The following is a 27,260-nucleotide window of genomic DNA, read 5'->3' on the forward strand; positions in this document are numbered from 1 at the left end:
TCGCGTCAAACATGGTTCGGCTTGGACGTAGGTTTACACAGCTCTGGCGAGGAACACAAGGCCTGCCGAGTGCTAATTTGTGAACTAATTACTGCGAGGTGTCGTTCTTAGTAAGTGGCAGCTCTGTCAACTGTAGATTTGGCAGTTTTGGGTGTAAAACTTAGATCGTAGAGTTGTTTGCTCTCGCACCATCCACCCATAGCAGCAGCAGTTTCACACAGCTGCCGCTAGGCGGCAGCAAGACGTGTTGGCAGCTATTGTCGCCATGTTCTCACATCCCGAGTTTAGTGTCTTATAGGCATACGTATGAAACACACTTCTCTAATGTGTGGGATAAATGACTCTGACTGGAGCAGGTAGCAGGTCTTCAAGACTCTCAAAACAAGCGAATGTTTTGGCCAAACTGTCTTCACTACTAACACAAATTGCATTACTCTTGCAGTGGTACTTTCTTACGATACCTATCGATTTAATTACAGAGTGCTCATATGCAATGCAACTTTTAACTCACACATCAAGTACAACACAAGAAGACACAGCCTGTGACCATGTAAATTACTGAGGAACTCCACAGAGACCAAGCATGGTTCTATTCATCCAATGGCGCCAGAAGACAATAGTGACTGCAAGAAGAGACACAGTAGCCTCACAAACCATTAAAAACAGCATTCGTATTGCACACTTTGAAACACAGCAGTGTAGGTCATTACTAGGGCATGGATGGGTTAATGCGACTTGTGTGAGATAGTAGTAGGAATGATGGACATAGTTCCGTTTTCAGTACAATACCAGGTGATATATTTGTGTTGATCCAGGTGTACACAGGGCAGGTCTACTTGACAACAGTGAAACACTGTGATTGAGGTTTGTGAATGAGCCTAAAATATCGAGGGGACATGTGGTAAGAGAAACCAGGTTAGCATTGTGTTAGTAGCTGTAGTTATGTTCCTGTGAAATGTCAATCAGCTGTAATCCAGGTTGGTGAATGTTGTTATTGCAGGAAGAATTGCTAGTGCAGAACAAAGAGTGATAGATTTAGTATTTGAAAGCAGTTAATAACTGAGTAGCTACTGGTGTCATGTGACACAAACTGGTTTGTGATGTAGTTGTCTATTCCTGAAATCTTGAAGCTTGCTAGTGTTTTGTGTCTTGACTGGCTCTGTATCTGCTTATGTGGTAGAGCTTCTGTGTATGTAACATGATGAATATTGCATGCAGAGTTTGTCCAATCTTTCTCCTAGACACAGGATGAGAGGTGCATCAGCTGCAATTGTGAACACCATCGACTTGTATCACATTGATGGGATTCAAAGTGCTGTCAAAATAGTAGAGTCTCACATCTAAATGCTATATGTTAATATTAGCATACTGGTCTGCTGTCTAAACACTTCAGTGTTGTGGTATTCATTGGCTGACACTTTTGGAATTTATTTAGGTAACTGTATGTAATGGCAGATTGCCAGACATGTGGGAAAATACTTTGTGGGTCACACCAGTGAAATTTGTACATGACATGCTGATGCACCACAGATTTGCAGTAATAGTTGGTTTTTAGGTGAAGGGCAGTGGCTTATTACACAGGCAGATATGCTTCAGTTAAGAACCTGATGAGGTGTCACCTGCAGTCTGTATTATGAGGCTGCAGCTGGATAGCAAGGCCACTAGGAAAGTTACTTGAAACATAATGTTAAATAAACTTCCTGTAAAGGGGTAGCTTGCACACTTAATGATGAAAGATACACCTTCCTTCACATGTTTGTTTATGCTGCTCAAACAATTATGGCATCAGCTGCAGCCATGAAGATGAATAAAGATAAATATTGTGGGTCTGTGTGCAGACAGTATGTGATAGTGGCTTACAGGCACCAGAAGCTTTGTAGGCGTTAGAGAAAAATAAATATTAGGTAATGCAAGCTAATTTTAGAGCGCTAGAGTGTATTTAAGCAGTAGTCTAAGTGAAAGTATGTGAGTGAGAAAGATTTGGAACATGCAGCTATCTTGTGTAAAGTTGGTGTAAGGTTTCCAAATGTTGTGTGTGGCAGTACGTGTGTGTTATGAAATGACATGATTGAGACAGTAGCAAGAGATGCTGTGACAACTGAGTGTGATACTGAGGAAGAGAAGAGGCTTTTGCCTGTGCTAGGCTTAGCCTGGCTGTGATTTGTGTTGAAGGGGTGCTAGTGACATGTACTTGTGGTTTTGGTGTGCTTGCTGACTTGTTATTAGAGTGACATTTTAGATGTGCATTGGTGATGTAAGGGATAGGTTTATTGCCAGTTTTGTCATGTTCTGTTGTGAATGAAAGAAAGTGGAGGAGAACTGCGTAAATGGAGAGCATAGTTTGTGACAAGTGGGTGCAGATATGAAGCGAAACTTGTGTAGTTGGCTGATGGTATTAGCAGCTAATGTGAGGCATGAGAGAGTGAGATTGCGAAAAAAAATGTGGAACGCTTCACGATTTTGCGTGTCATCCTTGCGCAGGGGCCATGCTAATCTTCTCTGTATCGTTCCAATTTTAGTATATGTACCGCCGAAGCGAGTACATTCCAAGAGCCCTCTGAAATTGTATATATAGTTATGGCGTCGCGTCAAACATGGTTCGGCTTGGACGTAGGTTTACACAGCTCTGGCGAGGAACACAAGGCCTGCCGAGTGCTAATTTGTGAACTAATTACTGCGAGGTGTCGTTCTTAGTAAGTGGCAGCTCTGTCAACTGTAGATTTGGCAGTTTTGGGTGTAAAACTTAGATCGTAGAGTCGTTTGCTCTCGCACCATCCACCCAGAGCAGCAGCAGTTTCACACAGCTGCCGCTAGGCGGCAGCAAGACGTGTTGGCAGCTATTGTCGCCATGTTCTCACATCCCGAGTTTAGTGTCTTATAGGCATACGTATGAAACACACTTCTCTAATGTGTGGGATAAATGACTCTGACTGGAGCAGGTAGCAGGTCTTCAAGACTCTCAAAACAAGCGAATATTTTGGCCGAAGTGTCTTCACTGCTAACACAAATTGCATTACTCTTGCAGTGGTACTTTCTTACGATACCTATCGATTGAATTACAGAGTAATCATATGCAATGCAACTTTTAACTCACACATCAAGTACAACACAAGAAGACACAGCCTGTGACCATGTAAATTACTGAGGAACTCCACAGAGACCAAGCATGGTTCTATTCATCCAATGGCGCCAGAAGACAATAGTGACTGCAAGAAGAGACACAGTAGCCTCACAAACCATTAAAAACAGCATTCGTATTGCACACTTTGAAACACAGCAGTGTAGGTCATTACTAGGGCATGGATGGGTTAATGCGACTTGTGTGAGATAGTAGTAGGAATGATGGACATAGTTCCGTTTTCAGTACAATACCAGGTGATATATTTGTGTTGATCCAGGTGTACACAGGGCAGGTCTACTTGACAACAGTGAAACACTGTGATTGAGGTGTGTGAATGAGCCTAAAATATCGAGGGGACATGTGGTAAGAGAAACCAGGTTAGCATTGTGTTAGTAGCTGTAGTTATGTTCCTGTGAAATGTCAATCAGCTCTAATCCAGGTTGGTGAATGTTGTTATTGCAGGAAGAATTGCTAGTGCAGAACAAAGAGTGATAGATTTAGTATTTGAAAGCAGTTAATAACTGAGTAGCTACTGGTGTCATGTGACACAAACTGGTTTGTGATGTAGTTGTCTATTCCTGAAATCTTGAAGCTTGCTAGTGTTTTGTGTCTTGACTGGCTCTGTATCTGCTTATGTGGTAGAGCTTCTGTGTATGTAACATGATGAATATTGCATGCAGAGTTTGTCCAATCTTTCTCCTAGACACAGGATGAGAGGTGCATCAGCTGCAATTGTGAACACCATCGACTTGTATCACATTGATGGGATTCAAAGTGCTGTCAAAATAGTAGAGTCTCACATCTAAATGCTATATGTTAATATTAGCATACTGGTCTGCTGTCTAAACACTTCAGTGTTGTGGTATTCATTGGCTGACACTTTTGGAATTTATTTAGGTAACTGTATGTAATGGCAGATTGCCAGACATGTGGGAAAATACTTTGTGGGTCACACCAGTGAAATTTGTACATGACATGCTGATGCACCACAGATTTGCAGTAATAGTTGGTTTTTAGGTGAAGGGCAGTGGCTTATTACACAGGCAGATATGCTTCAGTTAAGAACCTGATGAGGTGTCACCTGCAGTCTGTATTATGAGGCTGCAGCTGGATAGCAAGGCCACTAGGAAAGTTACTTGAAACATAATGTTAAATAAACTTCCTGTAAAGGGGTAGCTTGCACACTTAATGATGAAAGATACACCTTCCTTCACATGTTTGTTTATGCTGCTCAAACAATTATGGCATCAGCTGCAGCCATGAAGATGAATAAAGATAAATATTGTGGGTCTGTGTGCAGACAGTATGTGATAGTGGCTTACAGGCACCAGAAGCTTTGTAGGCGTTAGAGAAAAATAAATATTAGGTAATGCAAGCTAATTTTAGAGCGCTAGAGTGTATTTAAGCAGTAGTCTAAGTGAAAGTATGTGAGTGAGAAAGATTTGGAACATGCAGCTATCTTGTGTAAAGTTGGTGTAAGGTTTCCAAATGTTGTGTGTGGCAGTAGGTGTGTGTTATGAAATGACATGATTGAGACAGTAGCAAGAGATGCTGTGACAGCTGAGTGTGATACTGAGGAAGAGAAGAGGCTTTTGCCTGTGCTAGGCTTAGCCTGGCTGTGATTTGTGTTGAAGGGGTGCTAGTGACATGTACTTGTGGTTTTGGTGTGCTTGCTGACTTGTTATTAGAGTGACATTTTAGATGTGCATTGGTGATGTAAGGGATAGGTTTATTGCCAGTTTTGTCATGTTCTGTTGTGAATGAAAGAAAGTGGAGGAGAACTGCGTAAATGGAGAGCATAGTTTGTGACAAGTGGGTGCAGATATGAAGCGAAACTTGTGTAGTTGGCTGATGGTATTAGCAGCTGATGTGAGGCATGAGAGAGTGAGATTGCGAAAAAAAATGTGGAACGCTTCACGATTTTGCGTGTCATCCTTGCGCAGGGGCCATGCTAATCTTCTCTGTATCGTTCCAATTTTAGTATATGTACCGCCGAAGCGAGTACATTCCAAGAGCCCTCTGAAATTGTATATTTAGTTATGGCGTCGCGTCAAACATGGTTCGGCTTGGACGTAGGTTTACACAGCTCTGGCGAGGAACACAAGGCCTGCCGAGTGCTAATTTGTGAACTAATTACTGCGAGGTGTCGTTCTTAGTAAGTGGCAGCTCTGTCAACTGTAGATTTGGCAGTTTTGGGTGTAAAACTTAGATCGTAGAGTTGTTTGCTCTCGCACCATCCACCCATAGCAGCAGCAGTTTCACACAGCTGCCGCTAGGCGGCAGCAAGACGTGTTGGCAGCTATTGTCGCCATGTTCTCACATCCCGAGTTTAGTGTCTTATAGGCATACGTATGAAACACACTTCTCTAATGTGTGGGATAAATGACTCTGACTGGAGCAGGTAGCAGGTCTTCAAGACTCTCAAAACAAGCGAATGTTTTGGCCAAAGTGTCTTCACTGCTAACACAAATTGCATTACTCTTGCAGTGGTACTTTCTTACGATACCTATCGATTTAATTACAGAGTGCTCATATGCAATGCAACTTTTAACTCACACATCAAGTACAACACAAGAAGACACAGCCTGTGACCATGTAAATTACTGAGGAACTCCACAGAGACCAAGCATGGTTCTATTCATCCAATGGCGCCAGAAGACAATAGTGACTGCAAGAAGAGACACAGTAGCCTCACAAACCATTAAAAACAGCATTCGTATTGCACACTTTGAAACACAGCAGTGTAGGTCATTACTAGGGCATGGATGGGTTAATGCGACTTGTGTGAGATAGTAGTAGGAATGATGGACATAGTTCCGTTTTCAGTACAATACCAGGTGATATATTTGTGTTGATCCAGGTGTACACAGGGCAGGTCTACTTGACAACAGTGAAACACTGTGATTGAGGTGTGTGAATGAGCCTAAAATATCGAGGGGACATGTGGTAAGAGAAACCAGGTTAGCATTGTGTTAGTAGCTGTAGTTATGTTCCTGTGAAATGTCAATCAGCTGTAATCCAGGTTGGTGAATGTTGTTATTGCAGGAAGAATTGCTAGTGCAGAACAAAGAGTGATAGATTTAGTATTTGAAAGCAGTTAATAACTGAGTAGCTACTGGTGTCATGTGACACAAACTGGTTTGTGATGTAGTTGTCTATTCCTGAAATCTTGAAGCTTGCTAGTGTTTTGTGTCTTGACTGGCTCTGTATCTGCTTATGTGGTAGAGCTTCTGTGTATGTAACATGATGAATATTGCATGCAGAGTTTGTCCAATCTTTCTCCTAGACACAGGATGAGAGGTGCATCAGCTGCAATTGTGAACACCATCGACTTGTATCACATTGATGGGATTCAAAGTGCTGTCAAAATAGTAGAGTCTCACATCTAAATGCTATATGTTAATATTAGCATACTGGTCTGCTGTCTAAACACTTCAGTGTTGTGGTATTCATTGGCTGACACTTTTGGAATTTATTTAGGTAACTGTATGTAATGGCAGATTGCCAGACATGTGGGAAAATACTTTGTGGGTCACACCAGTGAAATTTGTACATGACATGCTGATGCACCACAGATTTGCAGTAATAGTTGGTTTTTAGGTGAAGGGCAGTGGCTTATTACACAGGCAGATATGCTTCAGTTAAGAACCTGATGAGGTGTCACCTGCAGTCTGTATTATGAGGCTGCAGCTGGATAGCAAGGCCACTAGGAAAGTTACTTGAAACATAATGTTAAATAAACTTCCTGTAAAGGGGTAGCTTGCACACTTAATCATGAAACATACACCTTCCTTCACATGTTTGTTTATGCTGCTCAAACAATTATGGCATCAGCTGCAGCCATGAAGATGAATAAAGATAAATATTGTGGGTCTGTGTGCAGACAGTATGTGATAGTGGCTTACAGGCACCAGAAGCTTTGTAGGCGTTAGAGAAAAATAAATATTAGGTAATGCAAGCTAATTTTAGAGCGCTAGAGTGTATTTAAGCAGTAGTCTAAGTGAAAGTATGTGAGTGAGAAAGATTTGGAACATGCAGCTATCTTGTGTAAAGTTGGTGTAAGGTTTCCAAATGTTGTGTGTGGCAGTAGGTGTGTGTTATGAAATGACATGATTGAGACAGTAGCAAGAGATGCTGTGACAGCTGAGTGTGATACTGAGGAAGAGAAGAGGCTTTTGCCTGTGCTAGGCTTAGCCTGGCTGTGATTTGTGTTGAAGGGGTGCTAGTGACATGTACTTGTGGTTTTGGTGTGCTTGCTGACTTGTTATTAGAGTGACATTTTAGATGTGCATTGGTGATGTAAGGGATAGGTTTATTGCCAGTTTTGTCATGTTCTGTTGTGAATGAAAGAAAGTGGAGGAGAACTGCGTAAATGGAGAGCATAGTTTGTGACAAGTGGGTGCAGATATGAAGCGAAACTTGTGTAGTTGGCTGATGGTATTAGCAGCTGATGTGAGGCATGAGAGAGTGAGATTGCGAAAAAAAATGTGGAACGCTTCACGATTTTGCGTGTCATCCTTGCGCAGGGGCCATGCTAATCTTCTCTGTATCGTTCCAATTTTAGTATATGTACCGCCGAAGCGAGTACATTCCAAGAGCCCTCTGAAATTGTATATTTAGTTATGGCGTCGCGTCAAACATGGTTCGGCTTGGACGTAGGTTTACACAGCTCTGGCGAGGAACACAAGGCCTGCCGAGTGCTAATTTGTGAACTAATTACTGCGAGGTGTCGTTCTTAGTAAGTGGCAGCTCTGTCAACTGTAGATTTGGCAGTTTTGGGTGTAAAACTTAGATCGTAGAGTTGTTTGCTCTCGCACCATCCACCCATAGCAGCAGCAGTTTCACACAGCTGCCGCTAGGCGGCAGCAAGACGTGTTGGCAGCTATTGTCGCCATGTTCTCACATCCCGAGTTTAGTGTCTTATAGGCATACGTATGAAACACACTTCTCTAATGTGTGGGATAAATGACTCTGACTGGAGCAGGTAGCAGGTCTTCAAGACTCTCAAAACAAGCGAATATTTTGGCCAAACTGTCTTCACTGCTAACACAAATTGCATTACTCTTGCAGTGGTACTTTCTTACGATACCTATCGATTTAATTACAGAGTGCTCATATGCAATGCAACTTTTAACTCACACATCAAGTACAACACAAGAAGACACAGCCTGTGACCATGTAAATTACTGAGGAACTCCACAGAGACCAAGCATGGTTCTATTCATCCAATGGCGCCAGAAGACAATAGTGACTGCAAGAAGAGACACAGTAGCCTCACAAACCATTAAAAACAGCATTCGTATTGCACACTTTGAAACACAGCAGTGTAGGTCATTACTAGGGCATGGATGGGTTAATGCGACTTGTGTGAGATAGTAGTAGGAATGATGGACATAGTTCCGTTTTCAGTACAATACCAGGTGATATATTTGTGTTGATCCAGGTGTACACAGGGCAGGTCTACTTGACAACAGTGAAACACTGTGATTGAGGTGTGTGAATGAGCCTAAAATATCGAGGGGACATGTGGTAAGAGAAACCAGGTTAGCATTGTGTTAGTAGCTGTAGTTATGTTCCTGTGAAATGTCAATCAGCTCTAATCCAGGTTGGTGAATGTTGTTATTGCAGGAAGAATTGCTAGTGCAGAACAAAGAGTGATAGATTTAGTATTTGAAAGCAGTTAATAACTGAGTAGCTACTGGTGTCATGTGACACAAACTGGTTTGTGATGTAGTTGTCTATTCCTGAAATCTTGAAGCTTGCTAGTGTTTTGTGTCTTGACTGGCTCTGTATCTGCTTATGTGGTAGAGCTTCTGTGTATGTAACATGATGAATATTGCATGCAGAGTTTGTCCAATCTTTCTCCTAGACACAGGATGAGAGGTGCATCAGCTGCAATTGTGAACACCATCGACTTGTATCACATTGATGGGATTCAAAGTGCTGTCAAAATAGTAGAGTCTCACATCTAAATGCTATATGTTAATATTAGCATACTGGTCTGCTGTCTAAACACTTCAGTGTTGTGGTATTCATTGGCTGACACTTTTGGAATTTATTTAGGTAACTGTATGTAATGGCAGATTGCCAGACATGTGGGAAAATACTTTGTGGGTCACACCAGTGAAATTTGTACATGACATGCTGATGCACCACAGATTTGCAGTAATAGTTGGTTTTTAGGTGAAGGGCAGTGGCTTATTACACAGGCAGATATGCTTCAGTTAAGAACCTGATGAGGTGTCACCTGCAGTCTGTATTATGAGGCTGCAGCTGGATAGCAAGGCCACTAGGAAAGTTACTTGAAACATAATGTTAAATAAACTTCCTGTAAAGGGGTAGCTTGCACACTTAATGATGAAAGATACACCTTCCTTCACATGTTTGTTTATGCTGCTCAAACAATTATGGCATCAGCTGCAGCCATGAAGATGAATAAAGATAAATATTGTGGGTCTGTGTGCAGACAGTATGTGATAGTGGCTTACAGGCACCAGAAGCTTTGTAGGCGTTAGAGAAAAATAAATATTAGGTAATGCAAGCTAATTTTAGAGCGCTAGAGTGTATTTAAGCAGTAGTCTAAGTGAAAGTATGTGAGTGAGAAAGATTTGGAACATGCAGCTATCTTGTGTAAAGTTGGTGTAAGGTTTCCAAATGTTGTGTGTGGCAGTAGGTGTGTGTTATGAAATGACATGATTGAGACAGTAGCAAGAGATGCTGTGACAACTGAGTGTGATACTGAGGAAGAGAAGAGGCTTTTGCCTGTGCTAGGCTTAGCCTGGCTGTGATTTGTGTTGAAGGGGTGCTAGTGACATGTACTTGTGGTTTTGGTGTGCTTGCTGACTTGTTATTAGAGTGACATTTTAGATGTGCATTGGTGATGTAAGGGATAGGTTTATTGCCAGTTTTGTCATGTTCTGTTGTGAATGAAAGAAAGTGGAGGAGAACTGCGTAAATGGAGAGCATAGTTTGTGACAAGTGGGTGCAGATATGAAGCGAAACTTGTGTAGTTGGCTGATGGTATTAGCAGCTGATGTGAGGCATGAGAGAGTGAGATTGCGAAAAAAAATGTGGAACGCTTCACGATTTTGCTTGTCATCCTTGCGCAGGGGCCATGCTAATCTTCTCTGTATCGTTCCAATTTTAGTATATGTACCGCCGAAGCGAGTACATTCCAACAGCCCTCTGAAATTGTATATATAGTTATGGCGTCGCGTCAAACATGGTTCGGCTTGGACGTAGGTTTACACAGCTCTGGCGAGGAACACAAGGCCTGCCGAGTGCTAATTTGTGAACTAATTACTGCGAGGTGTCGTTCTTAGTAAGTGGCAGCTCTGTCAACTGTAGATTTGGCAGTTTTGGGTGTAAAACTTAGATCGTAGAGTCGTTTGCTCTCGCACCATCCACCCAGAGCAGCAGCAGTTTCACACAGCTGCCGCTAGGCGGCAGCAAGACGTGTTGGCAGCTATTGTCGCCATGTTCTCACATCCCGAGTTTAGTGTCTTATAGGCATACGTATGAAACACACTTCTCTAATGTGTGGGATAAATGACTCTGACTGGAGCAGGTAGCAGGTCTTCAAGACTCTCAAAACAAGCGAATGTTTTGGCCAAAGTGTCTTCACTGCTAACACAAATTGCATTACTCTTGCAGTGGTACTTTCTTACGATACCTATCGATTTAATTACAGAGTGCTCATATGCAATGCAACTTTTAACTCACACATCAAGTACAACACAAGAAGACACAGCCTGTGACCATGTAAATTACTGAGGAACTCCACAGAGACCAAGCATGGTTCTATTCATCCAATGGCGCCAGAAGACAATAGTGACTGCAAGAAGAGACACAGTAGCCTCACAAACCATTAAAAACAGCATTCGTATTGCACACTTTGAAACACAGCAGTGTAGGTCATTACTAGGGCATGGATGGGTTAATGCGACTTGTGTGAGATAGTAGTAGGAATGATGGACATAGTTCCGTTTTCAGTACAATACCAGGTGATATATTTGTGTTGATCCAGGTGTACACAGGGCAGGTCTACTTGACAACAGTGAAACACTGTGATTGAGGTGTGTGAATGAGCCTAAAATATCGAGGGGACATGTGGTAAGAGAAACCAGGTTAGCATTGTGTTAGTAGCTGTAGTTATGTTCCTGTGAAATGTCAATCAGCTGTAATCCAGGTTGGTGAATGTTGTTATTGCAGGAAGAATTGCTAGTGCAGAACAAAGAGTGATAGATTTAGTATTTGAAAGCAGTTAATAACTGAGTAGCTACTGGTGTCATGTGACACAAACTGGTTTGTGATGTAGTTGTCTATTCCTGAAATCTTGAAGCTTGCTAGTGTTTTGTGTCTTGACTGGCTCTGTATCTGCTTATGTGGTAGAGCTTCTGTGTATGTAACATGATGAATATTGCATGCAGAGTTTGTCCAATCTTTCTCCTAGACACAGGATGAGAGGTGCATCAGCTGCAATTGTGAACACCATCGACTTGTATCACATTGATGGGATTCAAAGTGCTGTCAAAATAGTAGAGTCTCACATCTAAATGCTATATGTTAATATTAGCATACTGGTCTGCTGTCTAAACACTTCAGTGTTGTGGTATTCATTGGCTGACACTTTTGGAATTTATTTAGGTAACTGTATGTAATGGCAGATTGCCAGACATGTGGGAAAATACTTTGTGGGTCACACCAGTGAAATTTGTACATGACATGCTGATGCACCACAGATTTGCAGTAATAGTTGGTTTTTAGGTGAAGGGCAGTGGCTTATTACACAGGCAGATATGCTTCAGTTAAGAACCTGATGAGGTGTCACCTGCAGTCTGTATTATGAGGCTGCAGCTGGATAGCAAGGCCACTAGGAAAGTTACTTGAAACATAATGTTAAATAAACTTCCTGTAAAGGGGTAGCTTGCACACTTAATGATGAAAGATACACCTTCCTTCACATGTTTGTTTATGCTGCTCAAACAATTATGGCATCAGCTGCAGCCATGAAGATGAATAAAGATAAATATTGTGGGTCTGTGTGCAGACAGTATGTGATAGTGGCTTACAGGCACCAGAAGCTTTGTAGGCGTTAGAGAAAAATAAATATTAGGTAATGCAAGCTAATTTTAGAGCGCTAGAGTGTATTTAAGCAGTAGTCTAAGTGAAAGTATGTGAGTGAGAAAGATTTGGAACATGCAGCTATCTTGTGTAAAGTTGGTGTAAGGTTTCCAAATGTTGTGTGTGGCAGTAGGTGTGTGTTATGAAATGACATGATTGAGACAGTAGCAAGAGATGCTGTGACAGCTGAGTGTGATACTGAGGAAGAGAAGAGGCTTTTGCCTGTGCTAGGCTTAGCCTGGCTGTGATTTGTGTTGAAGGGGTGCTAGTGACATGTACTTGTGGTTTTGGTGTGCTTGCTGACTTGTTATTAGAGTGACATTTTAGATGTGCATTGGTGATGTAAGGGATAGGTTTATTGCCAGTTTTGTCATGTTCTGTTGTGAATGAAAGAAAGTGGAGGAGAACTGCGTAAATGGAGAGCATAGTTTGTGACAAGTGGGTGCAGATATGAAGCGAAACTTGTGTAGTTGGCTGATGGTATTAGCAGCTGATGTGAGGCATGAGAGAGTGAGATTGCGAAAAAAAATGTGGAACGCTTCACGATTTTGCGTGTCATCCTTGCGCAGGGGCCATGCTAATCTTCTCTGTATCGTTCCAATTTTAGTATATGTACCGCCGAAGCGAGTACATTCCAAGAGCCCTCTGAAATTGTATATTTAGTTATGGCGTCGCGTCAAACATGGTTCGGCTTGGACGTAGGTTTACACAGCTCTGGCGAGGAACACAAGGCCTGCCGAGTGCTAATTTGTGAACTAATTACTGCGAGGTGTCGTTCTTAGTAAGTGGCAGCTCTGTCAACTGTAGATTTGGCAGTTTTGGGTGTAAAACTTAGATCGTAGAGTTGTTTGCTCTCGCACCATCCACCCATAGCAGCAGCAGTTTCACACAGCTGCCGCTAGGCGGCAGCAAGACGTGTTGGCAGCTATTGTCGCCATGTTCTCACATCCCGAGTTTAGTGTCTTATAGGCATACGTATGAAACACACTTCTCTAATGTGTGGGATAAATGACTCTGACTGGAGCAGGTAGCAGGTCTTCAAGACTCTCAAAACAAGCGAATGTTTTGGCCAAACTGTCTTCACTGCTAACACAAATTGCATTACTCTTGCAGTGGTACTTTCTTACGATACCTATCGATTTAATTACAGAGTGCTCATATGCAATGCAACTTTTAACTCACACATCAAGTACAACACAAGAAGACACAGCCTGTGACCATGTAAATTACTGAGGAACTCCACAGAGACCAAGCATGGTTCTATTCATCCAATGGCGCCAGAAGACAATAGTGACTGCAAGAAGAGACACAGTAGCCTCACAAACCATTAAAAACAGCATTCGTATTGCACACTTTGAAACACAGCAGTGTAGGTCATTACTAGGGCATGGATGGGTTAATGCGACTTGTGTGAGATAGTAGTAGGAATGATGGACATAGTTCCGTTTTCAGTACAATACCAGGTGATATATTTGTGTTGATCCAGGTGTACACAGGGCAGGTCTACTTGACAACAGTGAAACACTGTGATTGAGGTGTGTGAATGAGCCTAAAATATCGAGGGGACATGTGGTAAGAGAAACCAGGTTAGCATTGTGTTAGTAGCTGTAGTTATGTTCCTGTGAAATGTCAATCAGCTGTAATCCAGGTTGGTGAATGTTGTTATTGCAGGAAGAATTGCTAGTGCAGAACAAAGAGTGATAGATTTAGTATTTGAAAGCAGTTAATAACTGAGTAGCTACTGGTGTCATGTGACACAAACTGGTTTGTGATGTAGTTGTCTATTCCTGAAATCTTGAAGCTTGCTAGTGTTTTGTGTCTTGACTGGCTCTGTATCTGCTTATGTGGTAGAGCTTCTGTGTATGTAACATGATGAATATTGCATGCAGAGTTTGTCCAATCTTTCTCCTAGACACAGGATGAGAGGTGCATCAGCTGCAATTGTGAACACCATCGACTTGTATCACATTGATGGGATTCAAAGTGCTGTCAAAATAGTAGAGTCTCACATCTAAATGCTATATGTTAATATTAGCATACTGGTCTGCTGTCTAAACACTTCAGTGTTGTGGTATTCATTGGCTGACACTTTTGGAATTTATTTAGGTAACTGTATGTAATGGCAGATTGCCAGACATGTGGGAAAATACTTTGTGGGTCACACCAGTGAAATTTGTACATGACATGCTGATGCACCACAGATTTGCAGTAATAGTTGGTTTTTAGGTGAAGGGCAGTGGCTTATTACACAGGCAGATATGCTTCAGTTAAGAACCTGATGAGGTGTCACCTGCAGTCTGTATTATGAGGCTGCAGCTGGATAGCAAGGCCACTAGGAAAGTTACTTGAAACATAATGTTAAATAAACTTCCTGTAAAGGGGTAGCTTGCACACTTAATGATGAAAGATACACCTTCCTTCACATGTTTGTTTATGCTGCTCAAACAATTATGGCATCAGCTGCAGCCATGAAGATGAATAAAGATAAATATTGTGGGTCTGTGTGCAGACAGTATGTGATAGTGGCTTACAGGCACCAGAAGCTTTGTAGGCGTTAGAGAAAAATAAATATTAGGTAATGCAAGCTAATTTTAGAGCGCTAGAGTGTATTTAAGCAGTAGTCTAAGTGAAAGTATGTGAGTGAGAAAGATTTGGAACATGCAGCTATCTTGTGTAAAGTTGGTGTAAGGTTTCCAAATGTTGTGTGTGGCAGTAGGTGTGTGTTATGAAATGACATGATTGAGACAGTAGCAAGAGATGCTGTGACAGCTGAGTGTGATACTGAGGAAGAGAAGAGGCTTTTGCCTGTGCTAGGCTTAGCCTGGCTGTGATTTGTGTTGAAGGGGTGCTAGTGACATGTACTTGTGGTTTTGGTGTGCTTGCTGACTTGTTATTAGAGTGACATTTTAGATGTGCATTGGTGATGTAAGGGATAGGTTTATTGCCAGTTTTGTCATGTTCTGTTGTGAATGAAAGAAAGTGGAGGAGAACTGCGTAAATGGAGAGCATAGTTTGTGACAAGTGGGTGCAGATATGAAGCGAAACTTGTGTAGTTGGCTGATGGTATTAGCAGCTGATGTGAGGCATGAGAGAGTGAGATTGCGAAAAAAAATGTGGAACGCTTCACGATTTTGCGTGTCATCCTTGCGCAGGGGCCATGCTAATCTTCTCTGTATCGTTCCAATTTTAGTATATGTACCGCCGAAGCGAGTACATTCCAAGAGCCCTCTGAAATTGTATATTTAGTTATGGCGTCGCGTCAAACATGGTTCGGCTTGGACGTAGGTTTACACAGCTCTGGCGAGGAACACAAGGCCTGCCGAGTGCTAATTTGTGAACTAATTACTGCGAGGTGTCGTTCTTAGTAAGTGGCAGCTCTGTCAACTGTAGATTTGGCAGTTTTGGGTGTAAAACTTAGATCGTAGAGTTGTTTGCTCTCGCACCATCCACCCATAGCAGCAGCAGTTTCACACAGCTGCCGCTAGGCGGCAGCAAGACGTGTTGGCAGCTATTGTCGCCATGTTCTCACATCCCGAGTTTAGTGTCTTATAGGCATACGTATGAAACACACTTCTCTAATGTGTGGGATAAATGACTCTGACTGGAGCAGGTAGCAGGTCTTCAAGACTCTCAAAACAAGCGAATGTTTTGGCCAAACTGTCTTCACTGCTAACACAAATTGCATTACTCTTGCAGTGGTACTTTCTTACGATACCTATCGATTTAATTACAGAGTGCTCATATGCAATGCAACTTTTAACTCACACATCAAGTACAACACAAGAAGACACAGCCTGTGACCATGTAAATTACTGAGGAACTCCACAGAGACCAAGCATGGTTCTATTCATCCAATGGCGCCAGAAGACAATAGTGACTGCAAGAAGAGACACAGTAGCCTCACAAACCATTAAAAACAGCATTCGTATTGCACACTTTGAAACACAGCAGTGTAGGTCATTACTAGGGCATGGATGGGTTAATGCGACTTGTGTGAGATAGTAGTAGGAATGATGGACATAGTTCCGTTTTCAGTACAATACCAGGTGATATATTTGTGTTGATCCAGGTGTACACAGGGCAGGTCTACTTGACAACAGTGAAACACTGTGATTGAGGTGTGTGAATGAGCCTAAAATATCGAGGGGACATGTGGTAAGAGAAACCAGGTTAGCATTGTGTTAGTAGCTGTAGTTATGTTCCTGTGAAATGTCAATCAGCTCTAATCCAGGTTGGTGAATGTTGTTATTGCAGGAAGAATTGCTAGTGCAGAACAAAGAGTGATAGATTTAGTATTTGAAAGCAGTTAATAACTGAGTAGCTACTGGTGTCATGTGACACAAACTGGTTTGTGATGTAGTTGTCTATTCCTGAAATCTTGAAGCTTGCTAGTGTTTTGTGTCTTGACTGGCTCTGTATCTGCTTATGTGGTAGAGCTTCTGTGTATGTAACATGATGAATATTGCATGCAGAGTTTGTCCAATCTTTCTCCTAGACACAGGATGAGAGGTGCATCAGCTGCAATTGTGAACACCATCGACTTGTATCACATTGATGGGATTCAAAGTGCTGTCAAAATAGTAGAGTCTCACATCTAAATGCTATATGTTAATATTAGCATACTGGTCTGCTGTCTAAACACTTCAGTGTTGTGGTATTCATTGGCTGACACTTTTGGAATTTATTTAGGTAACTGTATGTAATGGCAGATTGCCAGACATGTGGGAAAATACTTTGTGGGTCACACCAGTGAAATTTGTACATGACATGCTGATGCACCACAGATTTGCAGTAATAGTTGGTTTTTAGGTGAAGGGCAGTGGCTTATTACACAGGCAGATATGCTTCAGTTAAGAACCTGATGAGGTGTCACCTGCAGTCTGTATTATGAGGCTGCAGCTGGATAGCAAGGCCACTAGGAAAGTTACTTGAAACATAATGTTAAATAAACTTCCTGTAAAGGGGTAGCTTGCACACTTAATCATGAAACATACACCTTCCTTCACATGTTTGTTTATGCTGCTCAAACAATTATGGCATCAGCTGCAGCCATGAAGATGAATAAAGATAAATATTGTGGGTCTGTGTGCAGACAGTATGTGATAGTGGCTTACAGGCACCAGAAGCTTTGTAGGCGTTAGAGAAAAATAAATATTAGGTAATGCAAGCTAATTTTAGAGCGCTAGAGTGTATTTAAGCAGTAGTCTAAGTGAAAGTATGTGAGTGAGAAAGATTTGGAACATGCAGCTATCTTGTGTAAAGTTGGTGTAAGGTTTCCAAATGTTGTGTGTGGCAGTAGGTGTGTGTTATGAAATGACATGATTGAGACAGTAGCAAGAGATGCTGTGACAACTGAGTGTGATACTGAGGAAGAGAAGAGGCTTTTGCCTGTGCTAGGCTTAGCCTGGCTGTGATTTGTGTTGAAGGGGTGCTAGTGACATGTACTTGTGGTTTTGGTGTGCTTGCTGACTTGTTATTAGAGTGACATTTTAGATGTGCATTGGTGATGTAAGGGATAGGTTTATTGCCAGTTTTGTCATGTTCTGTTGTGAATGAAAGAAAGTGGAGGAGAACTGCGTAAATGGAGAGCATAGTTTGTGACAAGTGGGTGCAGATATGAAGCGAAACTTGTGTAGTTGGCTGATGGTATTAGCAGCTGATGTGAGGCATGAGAGAGTGAGATTGCGAAAAAAAATGTGGAACGCTTCACGATTTTGCGTGTCATCCTTGCGCAGGGGCCATGCTAATCTTCTCTGTATCGTTCCAATTTTAGTATATGTACCGCCGAAGCGAGTACATTCCAAGAGCCCTCTGAAATTGTATATTTAGTTATGGCGTCGCGTCAAACATGGTTCGGCTTGGACGTAGGTTTACACAGCTCTGGCGAGGAACACAAGGCCTGCCGAGTGCTAATTTGTGAACTAATTACTGCGAGGTGTCGTTCTTAGTAAGTGGCAGCTCTGTCAACTGTAGATTTGGCAGTTTTGGGTGTAAAACTTAGATCGTAGAGTTGTTTGCTCTCGCACCATCCACCCAGAGCAGCAGCAGTTTCACACAGCTGCCGCTAGGCGGCAGCAAGACGTGTTGGCAGCTATTGTCGCCATGTTCTCACATCCCGAGTTTAGTGTCTTATAGGCATACGTATGAAACACACTTCTCTAATGTGTGGGATAAATGACTCTGACTGGAGCAGGTAGCAGGTCTTCAAGACTCTCAAAACAAGCGAATATTTTGGCCAAACTGTCTTCACTGCTAACACAAATTGCATTACTCTTGCAGTGGTACTTTCTTACGATACCTATCGATTTAATTACAGAGTGCTCATATGCAATGCAACTTTTAACTCACACATCAAGTACAACACAAGAAGACACAGCCTGTGACCATGTAAATTACTGAGGAACTCCACAGAGACCAAGCATGGTTCTATTCATCCAATGGCGCCAGAAGACAATAGTGACTGCAAGAAGAGACACAGTAGCCTCACAAACCATTAAAAACAGCATTCGTATTGCACACTTTGAAACACAGCAGTGTAGGTCATTACTAGGGCATGGATGGGTTAATGCGACTTGTGTGAGATAGTAGTAGGAATGATGGACATAGTTCCGTTTTCAGTACAATACCAGGTGATATATTTGTGTTGATCCAGGTGTACACAGGGCAGGTCTACTTGACAACAGTGAAACACTGTGATTGAGGTGTGTGAATGAGCCTAAAATATCGAGGGGACATGTGGTAAGAGAAACCAGGTTAGCATTGTGTTAGTAGCTGTAGTTATGTTCCTGTGAAATGTCAATCAGCTGTAATCCAGGTTGGTGAATGTTGTTATTGCAGGAAGAATTGCTAGTGCAGAACAAAGAGTGATAGATTTAGTATTTGAAAGCAGTTAATAACTGAGTAGCTACTGGTGTCATGTGACACAAACTGGTTTGTGATGTAGTTGTCTATTCCTGAAATCTTGAAGCTTGCTAGTGTTTTGTGTCTTGACTGGCTCTGTATCTGCTTATGTGGTAGAGCTTCTGTGTATGTAACATGATGAATATTGCATGCAGAGTTTGTCCAATCTTTCTCCTAGACACAGGATGAGAGGTGCATCAGCTGCAATTGTGAACACCATCGACTTGTATCACATTGATGGGATTCAAAGTGCTGTCAAAATAGTAGAGTCTCACATCTAAATGCTATATGTTAATATTAGCATACTGGTCTGCTGTCTAAACACTTCAGTGTTGTGGTATTCATTGGCTGACACTTTTGGAATTTATTTAGGTAACTGTATGTAATGGCAGATTGCCAGACATGTGGGAAAATACTTTGTGGGTCACACCAGTGAAATTTGTACATGACATGCTGATGCACCACAGATTTGCAGTAATAGTTGGTTTTTAGGTGAAGGGCAGTGGCTTATTACACAGGCAGATATGCTTCAGTTAAGAACCTGATGAGGTGTCACCTGCAGTCTGTATTATGAGGCTGCAGCTGGATAGCAAGGCCACTAGGAAAGTTACTTGAAACATAATGTTAAATAAACTTCCTGTAAAGGGGTAGCTTGCACACTTAATCATGAAACATACACCTTCCTTCACATGTTTGTTTATGCTGCTCAAACAATTATGGCATCAGCTGCAGCCATGAAGATGAATAAAGATAAATATTGTGGGTCTGTGTGCAGACAGTATGTGATAGTGGCTTACAGGCACCAGAAGCTTTGTAGGCGTTAGAGAAAAATAAATATTAGGTAATGCAAGCTAATTTTAGAGCGCTAGAGTGTATTTAAGCAGTAGTCTAAGTGAAAGTATGTGAGTGAGAAAGATTTGGAACATGCAGCTATCTTGTGTAAAGTTGGTGTAAGGTTTCCAAATGTTGTGTGTGGCAGTAGGTGTGTGTTATGAAATGACATGATTGAGACAGTAGCAAGAGATGCTGTGACAGCTGAGTGTGATACTGAGGAAGAGAAGAGGCTTTTGCCTGTGCTAGGCTTAGCCTGGCTGTGATTTGTGTTGAAGGGGTGCTAGTGACATGTACTTGTGGTTTTGGTGTGCTTGCTGACTTGTTATTAGAGTGACATTTTAGATGTGCATTGGTGATGTAAGGGATAGGTTTATTGCCAGTTTTGTCATGTTCTGTTGTGAATGAAAGAAAGTGGAGGAGAACTGCGTAAATGGAGAGCATAGTTTGTGACAAGTGGGTGCAGATATGAAGCGAAACTTGTGTAGTTGGCTGATGGTATTAGCAGCTGATGTGAGGCATGAGAGAGTGAGATTGCGAAAAAAAATGTGGAACGCTTCACGATTTTGCGTGTCATCCTTGCGCAGGGGCCATGCTAATCTTCTCTGTATCGTTCCAATTTTAGTATATGTACCGCCGAAGCGAGTACATTCCAAGAGCCCTCTGAAATTGTATATATAGTTATGGCGTCGCGTCAAACATGGTTCGGCTTGGACGTAGGTTTACACAGCTCTGGCGAGGAACACAAGGCCTGCCGAGTGCTAATTTGTGAACTAATTACTGCGAGGTGTCGTTCTTAGTAAGTGGCAGCTCTGTCAACTGTAGATTTGGCAGTTTTGGGTGTAAAACTTAGATCGTAGAGTCGTTTGCTCTCGCACCATCCACCCAGAGCAGCAGCAGTTTCACACAGCTGCCGCTAGGCGGCAGCAAGACGTGTTGGCAGCTATTGTCGCCATGTTCTCACATCCCGAGTTTAGTGTCTTATAGGCATACGTATGAAACACACTTCTCTAATGTGTGGGATAAATGACTCTGACTGGAGCAGGTAGCAGGTCTTCAAGACTCTCAAAACAAGCGAATGTTTTGGCCAAACTGTCTTCACTGCTAACACAAATTGCATTACTCTTGCAGTGGTACTTTCTTACGATACCTATCGATTTAATTACAGAGTGCTCATATGCAATGCAACTTTTAACTCACACATCAAGTACAACACAAGAAGACACAGCCTGTGACCATGTAAATTACTGAGGAACTCCACAGAGACCAAGCATGGTTCTATTCATCCAATGGCGCCAGAAGACAATAGTGACTGCAAGAAGAGACACAGTAGCCTCACAAACCATTAAAAACAGCATTCGTATTGCACACTTTGAAACACAGCAGTGTAGGTCATTACTAGGGCATGGATGGGTTAATGCGACTTGTGTGAGATAGTAGTAGGAATGATGGACATAGTTCCGTTTTCAGTACAATACCAGGTGATATATTTGTGTTGATCCAGGTGTACACAGGGCAGGTCTACTTGACAACAGTGAAACACTGTGATTGAGGTGTGTGAATGAGCCTAAAATATCGAGGGGACATGTGGTAAGAGAAACCAGGTTAGCATTGTGTTAGTAGCTGTAGTTATGTTCCTGTGAAATGTCAATCAGCTGTAATCCAGGTTGGTGAATGTTGTTATTGCAGGAAGAATTGCTAGTGCAGAACAAAGAGTGATAGATTTAGTATTTGAAAGCAGTTAATAACTGAGTAGCTACTGGTGTCATGTGACACAAACTGGTTTGTGATGTAGTTGTCTATTCCTGAAATCTTGAAGCTTGCTAGTGTTTTGTGTCTTGACTGGCTCTGTATCTGCTTATGTGGTAGAGCTTCTGTGTATGTAACATGATGAATATTGCATGCAGAGTTTGTCCAATCTTTCTCCTAGACACAGGATGAGAGGTGCATCAGCTGCAATTGTGAACACCATCGACTTGTATCACATTGATGGGATTCAAAGTGCTGTCAAAATAGTAGAGTCTCACATCTAAATGCTATATGTTAATATTAGCATACTGGTCTGCTGTCTAAACACTTCAGTGTTGTGGTATTCATTGGCTGACACTTTTGGAATTTATTTAGGTAACTGTATGTAATGGCAGATTGCCAGACATGTGGGAAAATACTTTGTGGGTCACACCAGTGAAATTTGTACATGACATGCTGATGCACCACAGATTTGCAGTAATAGTTGGTTTTTAGGTGAAGGGCAGTGGCTTATTACACAGGCAGATATGCTTCAGTTAAGAACCTGATGAGGTGTCACCTGCAGTCTGTATTATGAGGCTGCAGCTGGATAGCAAGGCCACTAGGAAAGTTACTTGAAACATAATGTTAAATAAACTTCCTGTAAAGGGGTAGCTTGCACACTTAATGATGAAAGATACACCTTCCTTCACATGTTTGTTTATGCTGCTCAAACAATTATGGCATCAGCTGCAGCCATGAAGATGAATAAAGATAAATATTGTGGGTCTGTGTGCAGACAGTATGTGATAGTGGCTTACAGGCACCAGAAGCTTTGTAGGCGTTAGAGAAAAATAAATATTAGGTAATGCAAGCTAATTTTAGAGCGCTAGAGTGTATTTAAGCAGTAGTCTAAGTGAAAGTATGTGAGTGAGAAAGATTTGGAACATGCAGCTATCTTGTGTAAAGTTGGTGTAAGGTTTCCAAATGTTGTGTGTGGCAGTAGGTGTGTGTTATGAAATGACATGATTGAGACAGTAGCAAGAGATGCTGTGACAGCTGAGTGTGATACTGAGGAAGAGAAGAGGCTTTTGCCTGTGCTAGGCTTAGCCTGGCTGTGATTTGTGTTGAAGGGGTGCTAGTGACATGTACTTGTGGTTTTGGTGTGCTTGCTGACTTGTTATTAGAGTGACATTTTAGATGTGCATTGGTGATGTAAGGGATAGGTTTATTGCCAGTTTTGTCATGTTCTGTTGTGAATGAAAGAAAGTGGAGGAGAACTGCGTAAATGGAGAGCATAGTTTGTGACAAGTGGGTGCAGATATGAAGCGAAACTTGTGTAGTTGGCTGATGGTATTAGCAGCTGATGTGAGGCATGAGAGAGTGAGATTGCGAAAAAAAATGTGGAACGCTTCACGATTTTGCGTGTCATCCTTGCGCAGGGGCCATGCTAATCTTCTCTGTATCGTTCCAATTTTAGTATATGTACCGCCGAAGCGAGTACATTCCAAGAGCCCTCTGAAATTGTATATTTAGTTATGGCGTCGCGTCAAACATGGTTCGGCTTGGACGTAGGTTTACACAGCTCTGGCGAGGAACACAAGGCCTGCCGAGTGCTAATTTGTGAACTAATTACTGCGAGGTGTCGTTCTTAGTAAGTGGCAGCTCTGTCAACTGTAGATTTGGCAGTTTTGGGTGTAAAACTTAGATCGTAGAGTTGTTTGCTCTCGCACCATCCACCCATAGCAGCAGCAGTTTCACACAGCTGCCGCTAGGCGGCAGCAAGACGTGTTGGCAGCTATTGTCGCCATGTTCTCACATCCCGAGTTTAGTGTCTTATAGGCATACGTATGAAACACACTTCTCTAATGTGTGGGATAAATGACTCTGACTGGAGCAGGTAGCAGGTCTTCAAGACTCTCAAAACAAGCGAATGTTTTGGCCAAACTGTCTTCACTGCTAACACAAATTGCATTACTCTTGCAGTGGTACTTTCTTACGATACCTATCGATTTAATTACAGAGTGCTCATATGCAATGCAACTTTTAACTCACACATCAAGTACAACACAAGAAGACACAGCCTGTGACCATGTAAATTACTGAGGAACTCCACAGAGACCAAGCATGGTTCTATTCATCCAATGGCGCCAGAAGACAATAGTGACTGCAAGAAGAGACACAGTAGCCTCACAAACCATTAAAAACAGCATTCGTATTGCACACTTTGAAACACAGCAGTGTAGGTCATTACTAGGGCATGGATGGGTTAATGCGACTTGTGTGAGATAGTAGTAGGAATGATGGACATAGTTCCGTTTTCAGTACAATACCAGGTGATATATTTGTGTTGATCCAGGTGTACACAGGGCAGGTCTACTTGACAACAGTGAAACACTGTGATTGAGGTGTGTGAATGAGCCTAAAATATCGAGGGGACATGTGGTAAGAGAAACCAGGTTAGCATTGTGTTAGTAGCTGTAGTTATGTTCCTGTGAAATGTCAATCAGCTGTAATCCAGGTTGGTGAATGTTGTTATTGCAGGAAGAATTGCTAGTGCAGAACAAAGAGTGATAGATTTAGTATTTGAAAGCAGTTAATAACTGAGTAGCTACTGGTGTCATGTGACACAAACTGGTTTGTGATGTAGTTGTCTATTCCTGAAATCTTGAAGCTTGCTAGTGTTTTGTGTCTTGACTGGCTCTGTATCTGCTTATGTGGTAGAGCTTCTGTGTATGTAACATGATGAATATTGCATGCAGAGTTTGTCCAATCTTTCTCCTAGACACAGGATGAGAGGTGCATCAGCTGCAATTGTGAACACCATCGACTTGTATCACATTGATGGGATTCAAAGTGCTGTCAAAATAGTAGAGTCTCACATCTAAATGCTATATGTTAATATTAGCATACTGGTCTGCTGTCTAAACACTTCAGTGTTGTGGTATTCATTGGCTGACACTTTTGGAATTTATTTAGGTAACTGTATGTAATGGCAGATTGCCAGACATGTGGGAAAATACTTTGTGGGTCACACCAGTGAAATTTGTACATGACATGCTGATGCACCACAGATTTGCAGTAATAGTTGGTTTTTAGGTGAAGGGCAGTGGCTTATTACACAGGCAGATATGCTTCAGTTAAGAACCTGATGAGGTGTCACCTGCAGTCTGTATTATGAGGCTGCAGCTGGATAGCAAGGCCACTAGGAAAGTTACTTGAAACATAATGTTAAATAAACTTCCTGTAAAGGGGTAGCTTGCACACTTAATCATGAAAGATACACCTTCCTTCACATGTTTGTTTATGCTGCTCAAACAATTATGGCATCAGCTGCAGCCATGAAGATGAATAAAGATAAATATTGTGGGTCTGTGTGCAGACAGTATGTGATAGTGGCTTACAGGCACCAGAAGCTTTGTAGGCGTTAGAGAAAAATAAATATTAGGTAATGCAAGCTAATTTTAGAGCGCTAGAGTGTATTTAAGCAGTAGTCTAAGTGAAAGTATGTGAGTGAGAAAGATTTGGAACATGCAGCTATCTTGTGTAAAGTTGGTGTAAGGTTTCCAAATGTTGTGTGTGGCAGTAGGTGTGTGTTATGAAATGACATGATTGAGACAGTAGCAAGAGATGCTGTGACAACTGAGTGTGATACTGAGGAAGAGAAGAGGCTTTTGCCTGTGCTAGGCTTAGCCTGGCTGTGATTTGTGTTGAAGGGGTGCTAGTGACATGTACTTGTGGTTTTGGTGTGCTTGCTGACTTGTTATTAGAGTGACATTTTAGATGTGCATTGGTGATGTAAGGGATAGGTTTATTGCCAGTTTTGTCATGTTCTGTTGTGAATGAAAGAAAGTGGAGGAGAACTGCGTAAATGGAGAGCATAGTTTGTGACAAGTGGGTGCAGATATGAAGCGAAACTTGTGTAGTTGGCTGATGGTATTAGCAGCTGATGTGAGGCATGAGAGAGTGAGATTGCGAAAAAAAATGTGGAACGCTTCACGATTTTGCGTGTCATCCTTGCGCAAGGGCCATGCTAATCTTCTCTGTATCGTTCCAATTTTAGTATATGTACCGCCGAAGCGAGTACATTCCAAGAGCCCTCTGAAATTGTATATTTAGTTATGGCGTCGCGTCAAACATGGTTCGGCTTGGACGTAGGTTTACACAGCTCTGGCGAGGAACACAAGGCCTGCCGAGTGCTAATTTGTGAACTAATTACTGCGAGGTGTCGTTCTTAGTAAGTGGCAGCTCTGTCAACTGTAGATTTGGCAGTTTTGGGTGTAAAACTTAGATCGTAGAGTTGTTTGCTCTCGCACCATCCACCCAGAGCAGCAGCAGTTTCACACAGCTGCCGCTAGGCGGCAGCAAGACGTGTTGGCAGCTATTGTCGCCATGTTCTCACATCCCGAGTTTAGTGTCTTATAGGCATACGTATGAAACACACTTCTCTAATGTGTGGGATAAATGACTCTGACTGGAGCAGGTAGCAGGTCTTCAAGACTCTCAAAACAAGCGAATATTTTGGCCAAAGTGTCTTCACTGCTAACACAAATTGCATTACTCTTGCAGTGGTACTTTCTTACGATACCTATCGATTTAATTACAGAGTGCTCATATGCAATGCAACTTTTAACTCACACATCAAGTACAACACAAGAAGACACAGCCTGTGACCATGTAAATTACTGAGGAACTCCACAGAGACCAAGCATGGTTCTATTCATCCAATGGCGCCAGAAGACAATAGTGACTGCAAGAAGAGACACAGTAGCCTCACAAACCATTAGAAACAGCATTCGTATTGCACACTTTGAAACACAGCAGTGTAGGTCATTACTAGGGCATGGATGGGTTAATGCGACTTGTGTGAGATAGTAGTAGGAATGATGGACATAGTTCCGTTTTCAGTACAATACCAGGTGATATATTTGTGTTGATCCAGGTGTACACAGGGCAGGTCTACTTGACAACAGTGAAACACTGTGATTGAGGTGTGTGAATGAGCCTAAAATATCGAGGGGACATGTGGTAAGAGAAACCAGGTTAGCATTGTGTTAGTAGCTGTAGTTATGTTCCTGTGAAATGTCAATCAGCTGTAATCCAGGTTGGTGAATGTTGTTATTGCAGGAAGAATTGCTAGTGCAGAACAAAGAGTGATAGATTTAGTATTTGAAAGCAGTTAATAACTGAGTAGCTACTGGTGTCATGTGACACAAACTGGTTTGTGATGTAGTTGTCTATTCCTGAAATCTTGAAGCTTGCTAGTGTTTTGTGTCTTGACTGGCTCTGTATCTGCTTATGTGGTAGAGCTTCTGTGTATGTAACATGATGAATATTGCATGCAGAGTTTGTCCAATCTTTCTCCTAGACACAGGATGAGAGGTGCATCAGCTGCAATTGTGAACACCATCGACTTGTATCACATTGATGGGATTCAAAGTGCTGTCAAAATAGTAGAGTCTCACATCTAAATGCTATATGTTAATATTAGCATACTGGTCTGCTGTCTAAACACTTCAGTGTTGTGGTATTCATTGGCTGACACTTTTGGAATTTA

General features: G+C 42.0%; 10 non-coding genes across 10 annotated transcripts; all 10 read right to left on the reverse strand.

Annotated features, from left to right (window-relative positions):
* Positions 1-2,436: 2,436 nt before the first annotated feature.
* On the reverse strand, positions 2,437-2,543 carry LOC126279520 (U6 spliceosomal RNA). Its single transcript, XR_007550996.1, has one exon. It is a non-coding gene; the product is annotated as a U6 spliceosomal RNA (small nuclear RNA).
* Positions 2,544-5,019: 2,476 nt separating this feature from the next.
* LOC126279522 (U6 spliceosomal RNA) lies at positions 5,020-5,126 on the reverse strand. The gene has a single exon (XR_007550997.1). It is a non-coding gene; the product is annotated as a U6 spliceosomal RNA (small nuclear RNA).
* A 2,476-nt stretch (positions 5,127-7,602) lies between these two features.
* LOC126279523 (U6 spliceosomal RNA) lies at positions 7,603-7,709 on the reverse strand. The gene has a single exon (XR_007550998.1). It is a non-coding gene; the product is annotated as a U6 spliceosomal RNA (small nuclear RNA).
* A 2,476-nt stretch (positions 7,710-10,185) lies between these two features.
* LOC126279655 (U6 spliceosomal RNA) lies at positions 10,186-10,292 on the reverse strand. Its single transcript, XR_007551122.1, has one exon. It is a non-coding gene; the product is annotated as a U6 spliceosomal RNA (small nuclear RNA).
* A 2,476-nt stretch (positions 10,293-12,768) lies between these two features.
* On the reverse strand, positions 12,769-12,875 carry LOC126279524 (U6 spliceosomal RNA). Its single transcript, XR_007550999.1, has one exon. It is a non-coding gene; the product is annotated as a U6 spliceosomal RNA (small nuclear RNA).
* A 2,476-nt stretch (positions 12,876-15,351) lies between these two features.
* On the reverse strand, positions 15,352-15,458 carry LOC126279525 (U6 spliceosomal RNA). The gene has a single exon (XR_007551000.1). It is a non-coding gene; the product is annotated as a U6 spliceosomal RNA (small nuclear RNA).
* A 2,476-nt stretch (positions 15,459-17,934) lies between these two features.
* LOC126279526 (U6 spliceosomal RNA) lies at positions 17,935-18,041 on the reverse strand. The gene has a single exon (XR_007551001.1). It is a non-coding gene; the product is annotated as a U6 spliceosomal RNA (small nuclear RNA).
* A 2,476-nt stretch (positions 18,042-20,517) lies between these two features.
* Positions 20,518-20,624, reverse strand: LOC126279527 (U6 spliceosomal RNA). The gene has a single exon (XR_007551002.1). It is a non-coding gene; the product is annotated as a U6 spliceosomal RNA (small nuclear RNA).
* A 2,476-nt stretch (positions 20,625-23,100) lies between these two features.
* Positions 23,101-23,207, reverse strand: LOC126279528 (U6 spliceosomal RNA). The gene has a single exon (XR_007551003.1). It is a non-coding gene; the product is annotated as a U6 spliceosomal RNA (small nuclear RNA).
* A 2,476-nt stretch (positions 23,208-25,683) lies between these two features.
* Positions 25,684-25,790, reverse strand: LOC126279666 (U6 spliceosomal RNA). Its single transcript, XR_007551132.1, has one exon. It is a non-coding gene; the product is annotated as a U6 spliceosomal RNA (small nuclear RNA).
* Positions 25,791-27,260: the final 1,470 nt, after the last annotated feature.

Source organism: Schistocerca gregaria, chromosome 6, assembly GCF_023897955.1.
Source record: "Schistocerca gregaria isolate iqSchGreg1 chromosome 6, iqSchGreg1.2, whole genome shotgun sequence".
NCBI lineage: Eukaryota > Metazoa > Arthropoda > Insecta > Orthoptera > Acrididae > Schistocerca > Schistocerca gregaria.